Source organism: Gadus chalcogrammus, chromosome 2 (assembly GCF_026213295.1).
Source record: "Gadus chalcogrammus isolate NIFS_2021 chromosome 2, NIFS_Gcha_1.0, whole genome shotgun sequence".
Classification (NCBI taxonomy): Eukaryota; Metazoa; Chordata; class Actinopteri; order Gadiformes; family Gadidae; genus Gadus; species Gadus chalcogrammus.
This window is the reverse complement of record NC_079413.1, coordinates 6908136-6927759: the sequence shown is the minus strand read 5'-3', so window position 1 is coordinate 6927759 and position 19624 is coordinate 6908136. Positions and strand designations below refer to the sequence as shown.

At 42.7% G+C, this 19624-nt stretch overlaps 2 pseudogenes; one reads left to right on the top strand and one right to left on the bottom strand.

The window, feature by feature from the left end:
- Positions 1 to 2795: 2795 nt before the first annotated feature.
- Positions 2796 to 14592, top strand: LOC130372166 (ELAV-like protein 3; annotated as a pseudogene).
- A 4950-nt stretch (positions 14593 to 19542) lies between these two features.
- Positions 19543 to 19624, bottom strand: part of LOC130404241 (dedicator of cytokinesis protein 6-like) — an 8237-nt pseudogene continuing 8155 nt past the window's right edge.

The following is a 19624-nucleotide window of genomic DNA, read 5'->3' as shown; positions in this document are numbered from 1 at the left end:
TGTGTCTTTGCTGATTGCATCTTTCATGCTGATTGTCCAATTAGCAATACTTAACACAAGGATTCTCTTTTCGCACTGATGAACGCTTAAGTACGTCGTCTAAGTGTGTCAAGGCTCAAGGGCGAGGAGGAGATTTGGGACGTGCCAAGAAAAGGTGAAACTAAACACTTGGGGCGACAACAACAATACAAGATAAAGGGGCGCCTGAGCAAAGTTTTTGTTGGGACTCCGGGGAGAACCATTGCAACAGGACAGCTAAGCACCAATCTTAAAGACGCACTGAAAGAATAGGACAAACAGTCAGGAAGAAAAGATACCACCCCAAAAAACACAGGATTTAAAAGCGAAATGCAAAAACTTGATCCTTTGATTTTGCGGACCACAATGGGTGCTTCAGACGGCCCTCTTATGGCCCAGGGAGGATTCAGCTGCTCTTCTACCGACCGAGGCTCTAATCAGAGGTCACAATTAAGCCCATTTATTCCCACTAAGTGTGAACTGTAAGTGGGGCTGCAGTCAGTCAATGGGCCCGGGCGGCTTTGAATCACAAAAGCCGCTTTTATTCAGCAAACAAAGCAGGCAAAAACACAAGCACCTAATGAGTGAATCTCGCACTCTTTCCCTCTGTCCTTTTAAACATGCACACATACACGCTCTGAGTAATACACACACATTCTGTCCCCCTCTCTCAGTCTCTGTGTTCCTCTCTCTCTCTCTCTCTCTCAATACTCTCTCGTACCTCTCTTGATCTCCCTCTCTATCGCTCTCTCTTCCTCTCTCTCCCCCCCCCCCCTCCAAACTGGCTCCAAAGCCCTGATGCACCCAGGCGGGGTTGAGTCACTGCTTGACAGGCTGGTGGGGGCGGGGCTAAGAGCGGCTGAGTGACAGTAGGGGCTCCATCTCCATCCTCTTATTAACGCTTAACGAGTGCTTTGCTCATGCAATATTCATCTTCGCTAATATCATCCCAAGTTCTGAGCCAATGCGAGCGACTTATGTAAGGCAATTATGTAAAATATCAGACGGGGTCCACATCCAGATACTGACAGCTGCGGAACAATGAGAGGGAAACAAAAATGAAGGGAGAGATACAGAAAACAAGGTGTAATTCTAAAGACACGTGGAACATTATGAAGAAGTGTAGAGAATTATGGTTTTAACTGTAACTTTATGTTTTTTTTTTTTATGGTATCCTGGTTTTAACTTCTGGCCACTATTGGCAGGAGGAGGGTGCCAATGATGAAAATAAAAACTCCCAGCATCAGCCCTTTTGGAGTCAGAGAAGCCAGAGGACTTCTCAAGGTCAGCCTGGAGGGGGGAGGGGGGAAGGAAGGAGAGGGTTGCTTTTTTCTATTCCTCAAGCATTGAGATCAACATTAACTGCACGGTTATCTCCCTCTCCACACAACAGCCAGGCCATTCTGTGGCGAGACACTGTCACTTGTGCTCGGGTCTCTCGTTATTTGACAAGAGGCAGCAGCTACTGGACAGACAGGCACACAAGCACAATACAGCCAAATACAAATCAAACATGCACTGATTATTATTATTTATTTTTTTGAAGAGACACACTTTGGCCACCCACCCACCCATGCACGCACGCGACGTCACAGACCCCCCCCTCAGGTCACCACCCTTTGGGGGTCTGCTGCACCGAAATAGGTCATTTGTCACACATGATGTCCTGGGGCAGGGTATGCATTATAGATGAGACCAAACAGCCTGTCTCAGGGAGCACTCAGCGAAAAAAGCTAGCGAAACAGGGTGGAGGCTGTAAGAGGATGAGGACTCCTCAGCCTAAGAATACTTAGATTTGTGAAAAAAAAAATCCCCCAAAATCACTGTCAGTATTTACTTTTTTTTCTTTTCTTTTTTTTGTTAAAAAACGACGGCTCGTGTCTTAGCCATGAACGAACACGAATGGATTGGATGGACGTAAATACGTTCAGACGTTATCTAATTTGATATTCTCCATGTCTGCACCTGACTATAGTAAGCCATCTGCCTTGCATAGGATGCGGGAGAGCCAATGAGAGGTGAGGAAGTTATCCACTCATTCATGAGGTTATTTTGCACAACAGATTTCATGATTTTTAACACTTATTCTCCTTTACCACTGAAGTTTTTTTAAATACATGATGATTCAGATGCACTGTTGTCATCATAGCACAACACAACTTTCATTAATGGAAAACATGGGGGAAGGAGAGCTGTTGTCTAAACATAAATCACAGTATGTGTGTCTGTGTGTCTCTATCCCTCTCTCTTTTTATACACATACGTATAATATATATTCAAAAAAGAGCAGGGGGACGATAGGCCACAAAGGGAAAGGGCTATGTGGATTGAAAAAGAGTGGGGAAAGAGAGAGGGAAAGAGAGAGAGGAGGCTGTTGTCTTCTGCTGCACCCATCTGCTCTGAAAGTGCAGGTGGAGCCCTATTCACTCAGCTCTGCATGTGTGTGTTAAGAGGGGGCAGGAAGAAAGGAAGGGCAATGAGAAAGAAGGAGGGAGTGGAGGGATGAAGGGGCAGGGGGTGCGGTGGCGGCGAGGGGCTGGAGAGTGTAGGATGGAGGGGGGGGGCGGGGGGCTCTTGGTGATCTCTCCTGAAGGGGGGAGCGGGGAGGAGGGGAGAAGGGGAGTGATGCGAGAGGAGCGCATTGCAATGGCTGCCGTGTAGTACCCTCCTCTTGCACAATTAGCCAATCAGCGGCGCGCTCTGCCAGCCAGAAGGATGCATAAAAGAAGAACATTGCAGCAGAGGCACAGAAGGAGACTGTGAGAGGAGCAGGGAAATACACACAAAAGCAGCCAAAGCAGAGCACCCTCCCCTGGACACACCCTGCCGAGGAACACTGCTTCTCTTTTTTTTTCCTTCTTCCCCCCCGATCCGTCCACACCACTTGGAGTGAAGGCTCTTCCTGGTCTCCAGACTGAACGAGAAGCTCTACCTCCCTATTTCTACCATACAGAGGACATCTACAATCCCCCCAGGGCTGAGATCCCTCTGGCGAAGAACTGTATTTTTTTCATTTTTTTCTTTTTGTTTTTCTTTTCCTTTGGACACGGCAACTCCAGCCAGAAACACTAAAAGCCATATCATATTAAGGCCATAGAACACAATACACACGCAACCTCCAGCCTCAAGACCAGTGCAAAGAAGGACCTATATCTCTTTTATTGTACGTCAAGAATGGTTACTGTACGTATGACTTCATTTCTTATTTTCTATTTGTAGGCAACATATGATCGGAGTAATTTCACAATATCCTTGGTGGCCAACATACATTGCGGTCCCATTGTTGTTGATGAATATAATACAGTATAAACACGCATTGTAACATTCACATGTATTGCAAATAATATCACCACTTTAGATCAGTATATGTATCAATATCAAATGTGGCTTTCATTTCGAAAACGTTTTGAAGGTTAGGGGCTTATGTTTTTGTCCAAAGTGTAAAGCTGGGCTATTATTTTAAACGGATTAACGATCGATAGTGTCAATTAGTAATCTAATACTGACAGATGCGCCACGCGCGACCGCGCTTCAACCTGCGTCTCGAGGACGAATTCAATCTTAGCCCTGCCATTTTAGATAGCGTACATAGTTGGCGAATAAGGAATAGTAAATGAAGATAACTACGCGTCGCTGTTTTGAAGCGTATACGGCTGCTGAGATTAACGCCACAACGCTCTGCTGAAGGTTAAGGAATTCTGCAGGGTACGGGAGAGCTAAAAGGCAGCTGGGCGTTATGAGGGTTTTAAGGCCGCACGGAATGACAGCGAGGGGGGGGGGCTTCTTTGCCTTGTGCAGTGCAAGGATGCTCGAAAAGGGCTTTCTGAGACAAAAAAGATGCCTCGGAGGCTGAGGGCCATCGAGAAGAGGAAGAGAAAAAGGGTCGAGTCACTTCAGCAGGGGGAGGGTGAGGGGGGGTGGGGTGAGAGCGATTACGCACCCATTGGTTTGGATGGAATCAGGCAAGTCAAAATTCCTAAGGGTTCTCGTTGCGATGCGACCAAAGGAAATGGTTGTCTGGGAGTCTTTCGAAAAGGGACACGCGCACATATACGTTTAGGTGCAATAGGCCTATCCGTTTTGAGCGCATATAGCCTAGCGCATAGCACGCGTGGCTGGTTCGAATCGTCCATCCTTGTTGGATGGAAGGACAACGGGAACGGTGATTAATTAGCTTTGATCGAAGCGGCCGACGGATGGACGAACTGGGCGTGTCTCGGCTGGTCTCGAGCACACAGAATTAAGCAGGCACGCGCTGGCGATTGGCCTCAAAGCCTTCATCTGAACAAATGCCCCCGCTTGTTTAGCACTTGACATGGTGGGCCTATTGACGGGCTCCAGCTGCCAGCAGGTGGAATGGGTTATTTTTTTTAGACGGTAGTGTGCAGCGAAGGCAACCGTGTAAAAATGAGGTGAAGGTGTGTTGTGGGAAAGGCTACACGTGAAATACAGCTTGGATCTAATGCCCGTTTATTTACTAGAAACCGGCAGGACGCGTGCGCCTCGTGCTCTGCTGTTTGTAGGCAATGAGTTGCTTCATGCACGTAAAAAAAGGAAAATCCAGAAATGTGAATGACCTATAGCCCACCTCAGAGCGATAAGGAGAAAAAACACGTGCGTTGCGTAAAATAACATAAAATAAGAGAATTGCGGTGTAAATAATAAAGCCTATAGGCCTACGCATTGAAAATGGGATTATATCGAATGGCTTTGTTGGTGGTGTTAAGTTAACAAAACATCAACATTTGACAATAACATGTTCACACGTTTAGGCCCATAATAATATTTTCATTTTATGAAGTGAATCGAATCTGAGTCCGTCGAGCAGGCCCATAGTAAAAGCCATTTGATCAGCCCCCCTTCCACATGGTCTGCAGTCCTCGGTGAGCATGCCTATACCGCAGTGCCAAGCAAATAAAACCGTTGAGTCAGATAACCTTTCCGAGTCCCTTACACAATTCAAGGACAACGGTAGAGCCGTTCCATGTGAACTGAACGATATGTCCTCCGTTTATAGGAATTGCGTGGTTAATATTGCCCTTTGGTAGCACAATTTCATTTTTTACAGTAGGTATATAGATGGCCTATATGGTTTACCTGCAGTGAAACGACAGAGACGTGTTTACTGAAAGCAAATTAAGCCCAAAGCTGTGTGTAGTTATGTAAGCAGTCATTTGCAGGCCCTCTCGTTGTCTACACAGCCGTTCATTTCCACCAGAAAAAGGGCAAAAGGGAGAAATAAATAATCGTCTCATCTGATTAGAAAGAATAGTGGGATTGGACAGAAAAACAGAAAATGGCTATTTGAAAACGTGGCCCTTTATCGAGATGTTGACTTTATCGAGCGAGGAGAGCAACGCTGGCGACTGTAACATTCATTGTCCCCGGAGCGTCCTGCACCCCCCCGGCCGCCACGACACAAAGCGCCACTGTTTACATTAATATTCATAGTGCTGCCATAGTCTCGGCGCGCGAGAAGAGGAGGAACGGGTGGCTCTTTTGTTTGCTTGTTTCAATACGTTTATTCAGCGGAAAGGAAAAGGCGCTCCGTGTCGTAGGAGAAAGAGCAGAACGACTCGCTTTTTAAAAAGTAACACAAAACAATTGATCTTATTTGGGGGGATTGATTTATGTCATTCTACCCGCAAAAAATGGAATACTGAAAAATGACCTAAACTGTCATTTGTTGACAGAAAAGTTTTTAAGGTGTAAAAAGAATTAGAGGACTCGATGGGCTTAACAAAATCGATGGCTCTCTGGCCTCACACGGAATCGTCCGAAGGCCACTCCCTTTTCAGCACGCTGGGTAGCGCCCCGAGTACAACCACTCCTAGTGGTACTCGATGTGTGGCGATGTCTGAGCGTTTAAATATATGTTTGGTAGTAAATATTATACACATAAATAACGTATTTCATGTAAAGGACGGAGAGAAATCGCTGGCAGAGCTGCCAGTGGTGATTCCTGTGTCTGTGTTGCTTGACATATGCCATTGTCATCCCTTAAACTGCAGTGTGGCTAATGCCCTTTGTTTGGGATAATCCTGTAATCTGTTTTATTTAGAAGGCTCATTTACACTCCACACCAGTATTCAGTCCGAAACAATGCCCTATATGAAGAGAGTGTTGTCTGATTAATAAAATATATTTATGTTTTACGACACAAATGGTAAAATGCAATCATGGAAGAAAACATGACTCTTAGTGTAAAGTGCCCTGAAATGGCAGTGGATACAATTATTAACCATGCATGTGTAATATTTGGGTTACAATACAATCTTAGATGATAATATAACAGACCTAATATTCAATTGTTATACGTGCACTGTATAGCATCAATGTCGATCAATTCTATCAACGCTAATATTTTGGCGACACAATGCTCGAAACAGAAACAGACGACAAGTACGACACCAAAAACATTAGCATTTAGCCATGCCATTTCTTCAGTGTTTTCTAATTGAAAAGCACACAGTGTGTAGGTGGTATGTGTGGTTGGCAGGGAAGGCAGGACTCTTGTTTGCGTGCAAGTCTGGGCCCATGTGTAGGCGATGCTGAGGCAGTACATAAAAAATGGAGGGCGTTCTTACAGACCCCAACACAGGACATTTCTGCCCGGCCTGATCACTCATTAAGTAATGATGATTTCATGACGTGAGTATGCCTATTGGCATTTTATCTCATAAAAAATAATGCTTAAAGGGCCCTTGCAATTTTGTGATTGTATGATTATACAATTGTATAATTTCACAACATAGCACCTTTTTACAAAGCAAATGTATGTAACCATTTGAAATACCCTAATCATTGAAAAGTGCCCCTTTTACATTATTCCTTAACATCTATACAGGAACTATCCACTTAACTACATTAGTTGCTTCCCTGCAGATATTTCAGTTGGAAAGTCAAGTTTGTCCTGAAAAGGATTTTCCTCCATGATAAGTTTGCCATATTTGGGACAGACTCATAAATACACATACATTCTTTTTTATCTCAGAAATCAGATCACGGTACAACAAATTGGCCCCCTTACAATGAATAAAGCACACTTCTGTCCAAATGTTCAAAATTGTCAACGTTAATTGACAATACAACACATCCTAAATAATGTAGATTCTAGATTGCCTTGCCTTGAGCTTGGACGTTATTTTTGGACTGCTATACATCTCTGTGGCTGTGTGTATATCTCTTTGTCTTCTCTCTCTCTCTCTCTCTCTCTCTCTTCTCTCTCTCTCTCTCTCTCCTCTCTCTCTCTCTCTCTCTCTCTCTCTCTCTCTCTCTCTCTCTCTCTCTCTCACTCTCTCTCCCCCCCCCCCTCCCCTAGCTCCAGTAACTATCAGATGTTTTCACATGTCAATCTGACTTATATTGCATGCAAACCCATATACACTTTATGCACCACAAGAGAAAGCATTGCCTTGCATTTATGTTTTCCTAGATGGATGTTACACACACACACACACACCACACACACACCCACACACACACACACACACACACACACACCACACACACACACACACCACACACACACACACACACACAAGTAGTTATGCCATTAGAAACAATGGCATCTTTGAGTGTCTGTTACCTGGGCAACCTGGATATAGCCAAGGCTCAAAAAAAGAAAGCTAGGAGAGAATAGGGGGAAAATCTGAGCAATGCTAAATTGTACCGCATGATAAAAGCACAGAAACAAAACTGAAAAACTGTAAACATGCCTTCGCTAAAATGATAAACTTCAATTCGATTATCGAACCAGAGCTAGGCCACACCCTGATATATACGTGTTTCTAACTTGCGTCTTCAAAGGGCGCTGGAACACATTTAGGTTTCAACAAAAATAAATACTTGAGAATAGAATACTATTGACAGTTGCTAGTATTATTCACATATACCGAAGCTTACCTGAAGCAGCACATATTTGTCAGTTGTTCATTTGCATTTGTAACTGAAACAAAGAGCTATTTTAAATCAATAATTAATCATTGTTTTTGTAAAATTCATTTAAATTAAGCTTTGATTAAAGTCAAGAGACAACAGAGATAATTTTAAATTAGCTACCATCTGGTCAAAGATTAAGCTGATACATATCTCCCACTAGTATTTGAGCTCTGTTATGTTCTCTGTATTATTAACATGGTTACAATAAACGCAGGTTATCGGTGATAATAGAGACTAGGGAGAATTTCTTTCTTAAAAGGTTTCTTAAAAGATCTCCTCTGGATCATATTAAGCAACACAGTGTCCTGAAAAATAAAAAGCAAACCAAAGAATACAAGAGCGACAAACACACAAGTGAGGCGCAGTAGTATATAGTGCACAGACAAAAAAACAAAACAAAAAAAACACCAAGAAAGAGCTCTGAGCCAATCAGAGATTGAGGCTAGACGACAAATGTCTCCGTCTCTTTTCTGTTAACTCAGCCAGCGAGTACCCTCCCCCCATCCCCATCATCTAACTGTCCAATGACGTAATGGTGTTTGACCCTGGAAGAGGAGCTGGGGGAGGGGAGTAGTAGGAAGGCAAAGGACTGTGACATCTGCAGCACTAGAGGCAGGCGGCAAGGAAGGAGGGAAGAAAGAGAGCTGTGGTGGGGTGGTGTGTGGGGGGGGGGGGGGGGAGTGGGAGTGGGCTGTGTAAATAGCAAATCAGATTTTTATATCCGGCTCTCTGCTAGCCGCACAGTTAACCCGTCACTCAAAAGGCTGTGGCCAAATCCTACTGCTGAGTGCGATTTAAATGTTGGCACCAATGCATCCAGTTTATCGGTTTCATGTGCATTAATGCAGCTAAATAACAACCACGGCACTATTGATGCGCAAAAACCTTTCCCTCAATGTTTCCTGTGTGGGCTGGAACTAATGGCCCTCTCTCCATCAGCAGATAATCAGCACCATGGAAACCCAGGTGTCCAACGGTCCGAGCGGAACTAGCCTTCCCAATGGTCCAGTCATCAGCACCAACGGTGCTACAGATGACAGCAAAACCAACCTGATTGTCAACTATCTGCCCCAGAACATGACCCAGGAGGAGTTCAAGAGTCTGTTTGGCAGCATCGGTGAAATCGAGTCCTGCAAACTAGTCAGAGACAAGATAACAGGTGCCGATCACTTGAGCATTTCAACAACTCATGGTATGTCTGAGTGCAATAGCTTTGAGGGTTCGGGGAATCGCTCATATTGACATGTTACGAATCATTTCGTCGTTTTCAGGACAGAGTTTGGGCTACGGATTTGTCAACTACGTGGACCCCAACGATGCGGACAAGGCCATAAACACATTAAATGGTCTCAAACTGCAGACCAAAACAATAAAGGTAAGTGCTTCCTTCTTCCTGCTTTTTATTCACCCTCTTAAAACGCCTCATTCGATCTGGGAGGAAAGTGTGTCGGAGGGGTGTGTGCGGAGAGAGGCCATGACCGTGACAGACGTGAGGGAGGGAGGCAAAGGAGGGAGGGAGGGGGAGGGGGAAAAAAACGAGCAGGAGTCAGAGGGGAGTGGTGGCAAGAACAAAGGAAGTGAGAGGCGAGCGAAGGATTGACGGAGAGGGAGAGGGAGTGGAGGTCAGAAAGCAAGAGGGCAGGCGGCACGCAGAGATGATTGTGATGGAAATGTAATTAGAAAGGCCGACGGTGGGGCATGGCGGGTCAGTCCAGGTTACCCCATCTGCCACCAATCTGAGCTAATTAGGGCTTCCTTTGTCCAGCCAAAATGTGATGAAGAGAAGAATAGGAGTGGGGGAGGCAGAATATTTGACATAAGTCCCCCTCCCACCACCTGATCAGAAGTGCATCAGAGATTGAGAAGCAGGAGCAGGATGAGAGGGATTGAATGTCTGATAAATATAGCCGGCCAGGAAATCGAGCCCCAGCTGTACAAAGTGAACCTATTGACTTCTGGATAATCACACACACAAGCGCTCCACAAGATGGGATACAGGAATAGATGATTTTATTTAAAAGGGAACATATAGTACATATAGGCATGATAGTAATTTTGACTAATATCATTCTGGCGTATCAATTTAAATAAAAACACAAACAAATCTGGATACCCATCCAGAAAAAAACTATTTTCGAGTATTAAGATCTTGGCAAGACTATTGGTAACTTCAGCATACAAACAGTAAAGATGGTGATTGGGTAACATCACTTGTTGGATGTTATGATTTATGAAACAAAGATCATATCCACTGATCATCAGCCCAAGGAAGGGCTTAGGAAAAAATGAAGAATCTACAAATAATGATAGACTAAGCTCAATGACAAAGCAAATATCAGACTCCACATCATAAGCCATCAGCAGAGGTCTACGGATGAGTGGGGGTTGTGCAGGAGAAAGTATTGGGGGGGGGGGCGTTGCATGGGGAGCAGAATGTCAATGACAGGATTAGAGCCATATGGGCTGCAGGCACCATCTGTACTGTGGAAGCGACAGGGAGAGGGTTAATTATAGGGCAGTCTTCTGCTCCCCAAATGCAGCAACTCCCCCCTGATCCTCCACAGCACCCTAATCAGTCCACCACACATCCCCTCTCCCTGATGCACAGGCTGTCTATCTCCGCCACGCAGGCTGCTGCTCAGCCCTGACGGACACGGGCAACGCAGCTGGGTGCATTGAGGAGTAATACTAAAGAAAACAACTCAAATAAATGTCAATGTGTGACAGCGAAAGAAGGCTGTTTAATAATGCAATAACAGTATATATATATATACATAAAAAAATATATATATACATATATGTATTTCTATGTTTAGAAATAATATATAAAGATATTACTATAGATATTACTATATATATAATATTATTATTAGTAATAGTAATACTATAGTTATATGCTATATACGATATAATACAATAGATTATGTTTACTTTTAGGGTCTGTGCAATTGACTAATTCTATTTAAAACACCTATTTTAAACACCCTAGTCGCAAAAGATTTACTTCAATATTTAAAGTGATTGGTATCGGCACACAATTAAACTATAAGTCCATAGTGTGTATGCTGGTGTATTTATAAGGGGAGCAGTAGAACGGCACACACACCGTGTGATCAATGTAGGTTGTTTGCTGGTTGCCAGTGGAGCCGCTCTCCCCGAGAGGATAGAGACAAAGGAAAAAGGCAGGCAGAGGGAGGTGCCGATCGGCCTATCTCAGGCAACATTCCACCCTCGCACCGTATTCACACACAACACAACACAAACACCCTCACAATACACCGACTCACATTATCTCTCATGGACACACACCTTCTGGCTCTCATACACAGACACACACACACACACACACACACCGACGCGTATAAATGTATAACTTTAGCTATCAGTCACTATCACACCGTTCCCCACAGGGATGCCCAATGTGGACGACAAAGGGACTGAAAGACAAAAGGGGGAGACAAAAAATGGCCAGGCATTGAAAGACAAGCTCATATCCAGTGGTCAATGACCGATGGTTTATTGTGGAGAGTAGTTCCTATAAGATATATAATGCTGTCAGTACAGGTCGTTTGAGATGGAGCAGTATTTCAATTAAGACTAGGGGGTAAATAAATATGTAAGGAAAAGGAAAAATGAGAAAGTGTTATTAATCCAAATCAAAACACATACACTGTATAAGGCTAATGTGATTCTTGCTGTGCTTAGTTCCATTTTTCACCGTTCTTACTAATGATTCATGTGTCGTAGGTTTCATATGCCCGGCCGAGCTCGGCTTCCATCCGTGACGCCAACCTCTATGTCAGTGGCCTCCCAAAGACCATGAGCCAGAAGGACATGGAACAGCTCTTCTCCCAGTATGGACGCATCATCACATCCCGCATTCTCGTGGATCAAGTCACAGGTACAGACTTACTTCATGACCTCCCTGTCCCCCCGGTCTAGCCTAGGTCCTCATCCCTGTGTTGAAAGTCTTAACTAGCCACTATGATACAGCATTGGACCTGGCTGGCCGTTGTGGCCCGGGCAGTGCCCCCTCACCCCACAGGGACTAACGTGGCTTGTTCTTCATAACCTGGAGCAGGCATATCGCGGGGAGTAGGTTTCATCCGGTTCGACAAACGGAACGAGGCGGAGGAGGCCATCAAGGGGCTGAACGGGCAGAAACCCTGGGTGCGGCGGAGCCCATCACCGTCAAGTTCGCCAACAACCCTAGTCAGAAGACGGGCCAGGCCCTGCTGACCCAGCTGTACCAGACGGCCGCACGCCGCTACACGGGTCCCCTCCACCACCAGACCCAGCGATTCAGGTACTGAACCCCCCATGCCCGGCCACCTTTCAGACACTTTGGCCCAATCCCATTTCTACCCCTTAACCCTTCCCCTTACCCCTCCTCCTTGTTTTGAAGGGGAAGGGGAAGGGGGGAGGGGGAAGGGGAAGGGGTAAGAGGTAGAAATGGGATGGGCCTTTGCCTCAACGCCATTGCTACTATACACATCACTGTGGGAAAAACCCTATGATTGCACTTGAGGATAAATCACGGTAACCGTTGGATACGTTTAAGTTCAAATGGCCATCCAACCGATTCCCCGTGGCGTCATGTAACACAGGACATTATTTTAATGTATTTGGTAATATATCTCGACCGAATAAGGAGTTATTTTAAATGAACACACCAAATTACTGAAGTATTAAACATACAGTATGAAGTTTTTCAATGTAGAGGGAGGTTAATGGTGCTCATCCTGTTTCCTTCTTACTCTTTCTCTCCGACTTTCTTCGAAACTGCAGCATCATCCCTCCATTTGGAAAGGGACCAGATCCAAATAACAGCACAAAACCAATGTAAGAGACCAGATTTTGGCACAATAACAATAAAAGGACGACAAATCTTGGTTTTAAATAACATCATGTTGACCTCTTTCAAATCAAATTAAAGCTAACTGGTGTATTACTTTTTAAAGTGTAGGCATTTTGTGGAATTAGCGCAGTCAGGATTTTGTACTATCTGACCGTGCTCAGATTGAAAACTAGAGGTTTTACAACTCGGCATAACAAAATTAATTCTCATCAGTTTGAAGCGCATCACTTCAGCTAGATCTGCCTCAGAGAATTAGATGGCAGAGAGCAAGTGGAGTGATCCAAAGTCCATATTCAAAACAATTTCAGGATAAAGACAATTCCAATGAAGTGAAGATTTTAAATTATCGCTGAAAGATGAATTCCAAACCAGATGCATACTCAAATGCGGTTACTGCCGTTGCCACATCATCATTTGATGCTGGGATGCTTTGGACGGCATTGTGCATTAAATGCTGCAATGTAAAGGGTGCCCTCTAGAGCTTGGAGAGGGAACTGCATGTGAAGTGAAAGTCCCCCGTCCTTGCAGAGCTCACCACTAACTTCTCCATCCCCTTCATTCTCCTTTTTTGCATTGCAGACTCGACAATTTACTAAACGCCAGCTACGGAGTCAAGAGGTAAATGCCAAAGGTTTACGATCAAAAGCATCCACATAAAAAAAACAGGGAAAAAATAGAATCAATCCTCAGATAAAGTGCCTGGAAGACCACCTGCTGACCTCCTTTTAAAAATGCAAGACAATAGACCCTAATTTCCTATTCACTCTGGGCGGTGCCTATGTGAAGCTACGAAAGCTATCAGCAGAGTAGCGTCTCAGACAGGCACCTGACAGCAGGGTATTCTGGCATGGCTTGGTTGAAACCCTTTTGTTCCTTTTTTCCGTTTTGATGAATGGAACTGATTTTTCCTGTATTTCTTTCTGAACTAACATTGTCAGTTTCAGTTGCTTTAATGTCCCTTTTTTCCACCAGCATGGATACATACCAGATTCCGTTTGCGTCTCCTCTGTTTGCTCTGGTTTTTTCCGTATGATTTGATTCTGATTTGCTTTTCATCCCTCTCTAGGTTTCTGTGTTTTGTTCGATATTGTGGTTTCCGTCCGACATAGTGATTTCTTACGTGTCTTGACTATTACAGAGGCTTTGGTCAGCAGAGACATTGACTAAAAAATATGCAGTTTGTGTGGGCGTCCATGTGCCAGTGCACGCAGTGCTATTTTACATGCAAGCAGGTAGTTTGCAGCCACTGTGGTGCCCACACACATATATTTATCTACTTTACACAGCCGTGGGGGCTGGAGATGGGGGTCCCCTGACTCCGTACATGACTACAAAGCCTTAGCGTGTATTCCCAGCTACACGCGCCATAAGAGACAGTATAGAGCGCTGGATGCTGTGTGGAACTTCAGAATGACACCCATGTAGTTCTCTCCTTCTCTCCTTCCCAGATTCTCCCCCATCACCATTGACAGCATGACCAGCCTGGCGGGGGTCAACCTCACAGGGCCCACCGCGCCGGCTGGTGCATCTTCGTGTACAACCTGTCCCCAGAGGCGGACGAGAGCGTGCTGTGGCAGCTCTTTGGGCCCTTCGGTGCCGTCACTAACGTCAAGGTCATCCGTGACTTTACCACCAACAAGTGTAAGGGCTTCGGCTTTGTCACTATGACCAATTACGACGAGGTGGCCATGGCCATCGCTAGCTTGAACGGCTACCGCCTGGGCGACCGCGTGCTGCAGGTGTCTTTCAAGACCAGCAAGCAGCACAAGGCCTGAGACAGATGGGTTGCCACCACCACCAACATCATCTCCCTCCATTCTGCTTAGAGTACTTGAGCTAGCTCACTGCTACACGGGCCTCGACTGGGTCTGTCTCTCTCTCTCTATCTATCTCTCTCTCTCTCTGACACACTTCATAAAAGCCCTTCAAATTCCGACATGCTCTAGCAAAACACACACATACACACGAGTCCATACACACCAGGCAATGAGACATATCTCAAATCAAAGATACAGAAGTCAGAGTTTCAAAACACACTCAATAGTGGAGTTGTTCCTTTTTTTTTCTTTCTACACAACATGCTACACTTTCCCCATATTTGCCTGGATTGAATTAGTAGGCATGAGTGGTCTTTATAGGGGGGGTATGAGAGGAATATATAAAGGAGACAGTCTAAAGAATGTGACAGAGAATGTGTGCGGAGTGCTTTGATTGAATTCAGGCAAATAATGATATAACTGCTGAACAAAACGATCAAAATTCTAAATGAACGATTATGTGCAATTTACCCAAACTCTTACCCCCACCATCTCTCCTGTCATCTTGCTGGAGAGGATGTTGTCACTTTTTTACACTTGGGCATTTTGAATCAGCGATTCTTTTTAGATCAAAGTAAAATAAATTTAAAAAACAGTGTTCTCTTATATACGTATATTAAAATATAACTATATATTCAATATTTAAGGTGGTTATAATAGCCGAGTATGTAAGCATTTTCTAGAATCTTTGACTGCTGTTTCCAGAGTCTGCATTAGGTGGTGCCTAGTGTATAGACAGTTTCTCTACCATATGAGAGCTTTTGCTCAGACCCAATATTGAGGTTAACAAATGGATACTGGTCACAGAAATGATTAGCCTGATTAGCCATAAGAATGCTCTTCCCTTCAAAAATCTCCCAACTACAACAGTTCACTAATCACACAATTTATCACACATCTAAACAGATTGACAAGGATTTGCAAATATTTGCCCATCAAAGTGATGTCATCTATTCACATATTGAATTCAAACACAAGCAGACTCTGCATTGTGCCAGATGATAATGATCATTTGTTTTTATAATTACAATAAGAAAGGCAGGGAAAACCTCTTCCACCACAAGACAATTTAAAGACAAATACCGGTTTTCCACTTTTTGAATACTTTTTTGACATTTGTAAAGACATTACGACCTGAAAATAACATAAATATACGTCAACAGAATGTATAAAGATTTCCCAGATTAAACAGGCATCTGATTATTTGTATAAAAACAAAAATGAAATTTGCCAAAAGATCTATACAAAACTCAAGAACACCAGTATTTGTCTTTAAACTGATGCTCAAAAACAATCTTTTCTCATAGACGAGGCAATAGTTTTATATATCTATACGTGGAATAAGAAAACCTCTCTTAAAACTAAAATGCATACAGCAAAATGAAAATCCCTGCTGTTCCAACACCCTGGATCTGAACAATGACCACCTGACAATAATCGTATTAGCACTAGGGAGCCCTAGAGAAAACAGCTTGTTGCCAGCTCCTCGGGCTTCTCCAAACTGTTTTGGTTTTAACCCTTCAAAAGCTTCTCAGATTAAAATTCTTGCTCTGTAAAAATTGGAATGGACAAAGACAAATCAGGCCCAGAATTTAAAGGACTGTCTTAAAATATGCTTGTGTTCATGCACTACCACCAATATAGTATATCTTAGCGTATCTGCCCCACCCCCTCCCCCCTAAACCCAACAGCATGGAAATGATCTGTGGTGGTATCACTGATGGAACATTATGCCAACTACAACCTGTCATGCTGAACTATGTGTTAAGAAACCTAATTTAGGATCTACCATGGGAAGAGGTATTGTCTTCAAATACCAAGTTGTCTGCACATGAGAATAGAAATAAGGTCAACTATATTCAAGACATTTTTGCTTTTCTAAATGACGCTGTGTTAGCCAAAGAGGATGACGATCTCTTTGAAAGGATTACATTAGAGATAAATCTATTTTTATACATACAAAAGAACAAGACCTTGTGCTGAATTTTTACAGATTCTTAAGCTTGGAAAAATTGGGGCGATCGCATGGCTTTTATTTAAACCCTCGGATCTTTGCAGAACGATGGGGTAAAAGGCATGCGGTGTACGGGTGGGCGTTAGGGAAGGGGCAAAGGAAAGTTGTAACTCAAACTTAACTGTTCAACCATATCAAAACAATTGAGACTTAGCAACAAAAAACAAAGTTGATGCATACAAGTTAAACAGTTAGGGTTAAAACCTGATAGATGTTTCTACATCTTTACTTTACAGTGTGCATTCACACTCAATTCTCTCATCTCTAGGTTGTGTACAGTGTTGCTACAATGATGGTGCAGTGAGCTAAAAGTGCTTTGACTTGAGAATCCCAGACTAAGCTGCAGTGAGACAGTTTCATTGCCCAGATGGAAAAAACATAATGGCAGATTGCAAAAAGAAAGGTTAAAAAAGGCAGATTCATAATAAACATTGATTCACATTCATCGCAATTGGGTACATTTAATTTCCGCCAATGAATTATATGGCAAGGCGGTACCAAGGCCAAAATTATATTATCCTGACTGCAATTGTTCCACTAAACGTAACTCTTTATTGAATATGGACCCTCTTTAACTTATGTTAATATTTTTGAGCATCACAGTTGTGCATATACCAAAACTAATGTCAATCAAATAAAATATAAAGTAGCAACAAACCCCATTTGCACGTTTCATATAGGCTTCAAGATAAATAAAAAAGTCATATAAAATATAATGTGTGAAATCAGATCACCTCCCGACAAAACAAACAGTAAATATCAAGTGTACGACCCCCCCCCCCCACCCCCCAATATTGATAGTGTGTGGTTTTAATTTTTTTTTATTGATTTTTCAAACTGGAAATATTACAACATGATGGAAATGTACCATGGACTTTTTTCAAAATTATTATTATTAATCATACCATTTCATTCCCAATTATATCCAAATGATTATTGGTGTGTGAGCAGTGCTAATCACATGAAAGGACTAATAGTAGCTATTTTAAGTTCAGGCCATGCAAGAGAATAGGTAGCACAGGGGAGGTGAGCATTTGGCCTGGCCTTGAAATGGAAACAATAGGCAATGTTAACTAGAGCTGTTGACCTAGCCATGTCCAGTCTACTATGTCTAACAAGAAACAAATCAGTGCAAAATGGAGCCGTCACACACAGTCCAAACAGACCCTCATCACTAACATAATATAAAACAGTAGAAAGCCAGGATAATGGCAGGAGACCACCCAACGACACCGCTTGAACAGCAACAATAATCATTTAAACAAAAAAGACAAAAAAACAACCTTTCCTATGGAACAGTAAGTGCAATGTGCTTTGTTTTTATATTGACTGAGAACAAATGATATATATTTTTTAAAAAACAAATTAAACGTCACACTGAAGTGGTTTGCAGAAGAGCAAAAACGATCAAATATACAAGAAGAAAATAGCCAGATTATTAAGGGCATCTAACAAGCAATGAAAGCTTTGATCTAATCGATTCATTTTTAAATGTCCATAATCCCCTTCCTATGCCCCGATTTGTTGCTCAGGCCAGACAAGCTAATATAACTGCATATTTGGCTGACCTTACGAAGCAATTATAAAAGACCTTGAAAGGAATACTGTCTTATATATCATTCGTTTTAGCCCGTGTCAGTTTCAAATATCTTTTTTTTCCTGTGATTTATCGATTTACTTTACATATCAAGACTCACTTGTTAAATTAGCATTTTTGTGTTGTTGATGTTACCATAGAGGAGACACATTGGTCAAAGATTTTGTTTGGTTGCTTTGGTTGGGTACAATTTGTTATTTTTTATACCATTATTTAATTAGTTGCAGTTCTTAAAGTGTATGCAGATTTTAGACTTAGTTAGATTTTTTTTATTTCAATCAAACTGTGTTTAATTGTGTTTGTAAAAGTCTGTGGTAGCTTTTGTTGCAACATAAAATAATTTAAACAGAAAAAATTCAAGATAGCGCCAACAAACTTGTATTATTTGGGCGACTTTAAGCTTGTAGTTTTAACTTATTGTTAACTTAAAAACTATTTATTATGATTATTATTATTGCCTCGTATAAAGTATGTTTTGTGTATATTTATTGTTTATTTCATTATATTTGCAAGTTTAAAAGATTTTAAGTTTGCCAAAATTGTGGTTACACCATTTCGTTTCTTAAAAAGGGGGACAACTAGATAAAAAAAAACGCTTTAGAAGTACGATTTGGACATGTTCTCCATAGTCAAAGAATGCACTGCTATATTAAACTAATTGAAGTGTATAAACATACATGCTGTGTGCTAGATGTTAAGCCTTTACTGCCTGTGTTCTGTTTGTCTTGTTCAATGAAAATCTTTTGATTATTTAATCTAATCACAGTCTTGTTTTTTCCAATCACTCAAATAACCTGATTGTTATCTTAAGGGCCATAAGGACGGACTCAAAGGGCATGGCTGGAGCCTATTGCAGGACTCCAGTTAGAAGCCAGAAACATATGTAATGTCCATCGCTCAATGACCTCTCAAGAAGCCTTCCTGTCTCTGCTGTTTGGTTTATATTTATACAGTGAAAGTAGGGCTGCCTCTCCCCAAAGACTACAGCATAGATCCGAGATCCTCTTTGCGATCGATGGAATAAATGGAAACAAGAGATAGTGTTTCATATGAGGCTAAATGCATTGGGAATACAAGCTGGGAGCTGAGCTCACAGCTCCAATTTCAGACCATGAGGCAGCAGCAGGAAAGTTTTTTGGGAGTGCCGGCGTTGGGGTGGGTATGTGAGGGAGGGGTTGAGTGGTCCTTTGTTTCTCAACCAACTGTATTTTGTGTCTATTTATTTAGAAGAGGGGACACAGTAACATAGTGATGTTTTCTTACATTTTCCTGCAATGGTAGAACAAATCGAAAAGGTTCAAAAATGATCAAAACCGATCTGCTGACACCAACGTCAGTGGAAGAACAAAAAATCTCATACTTCCAAACATGACCAAAAA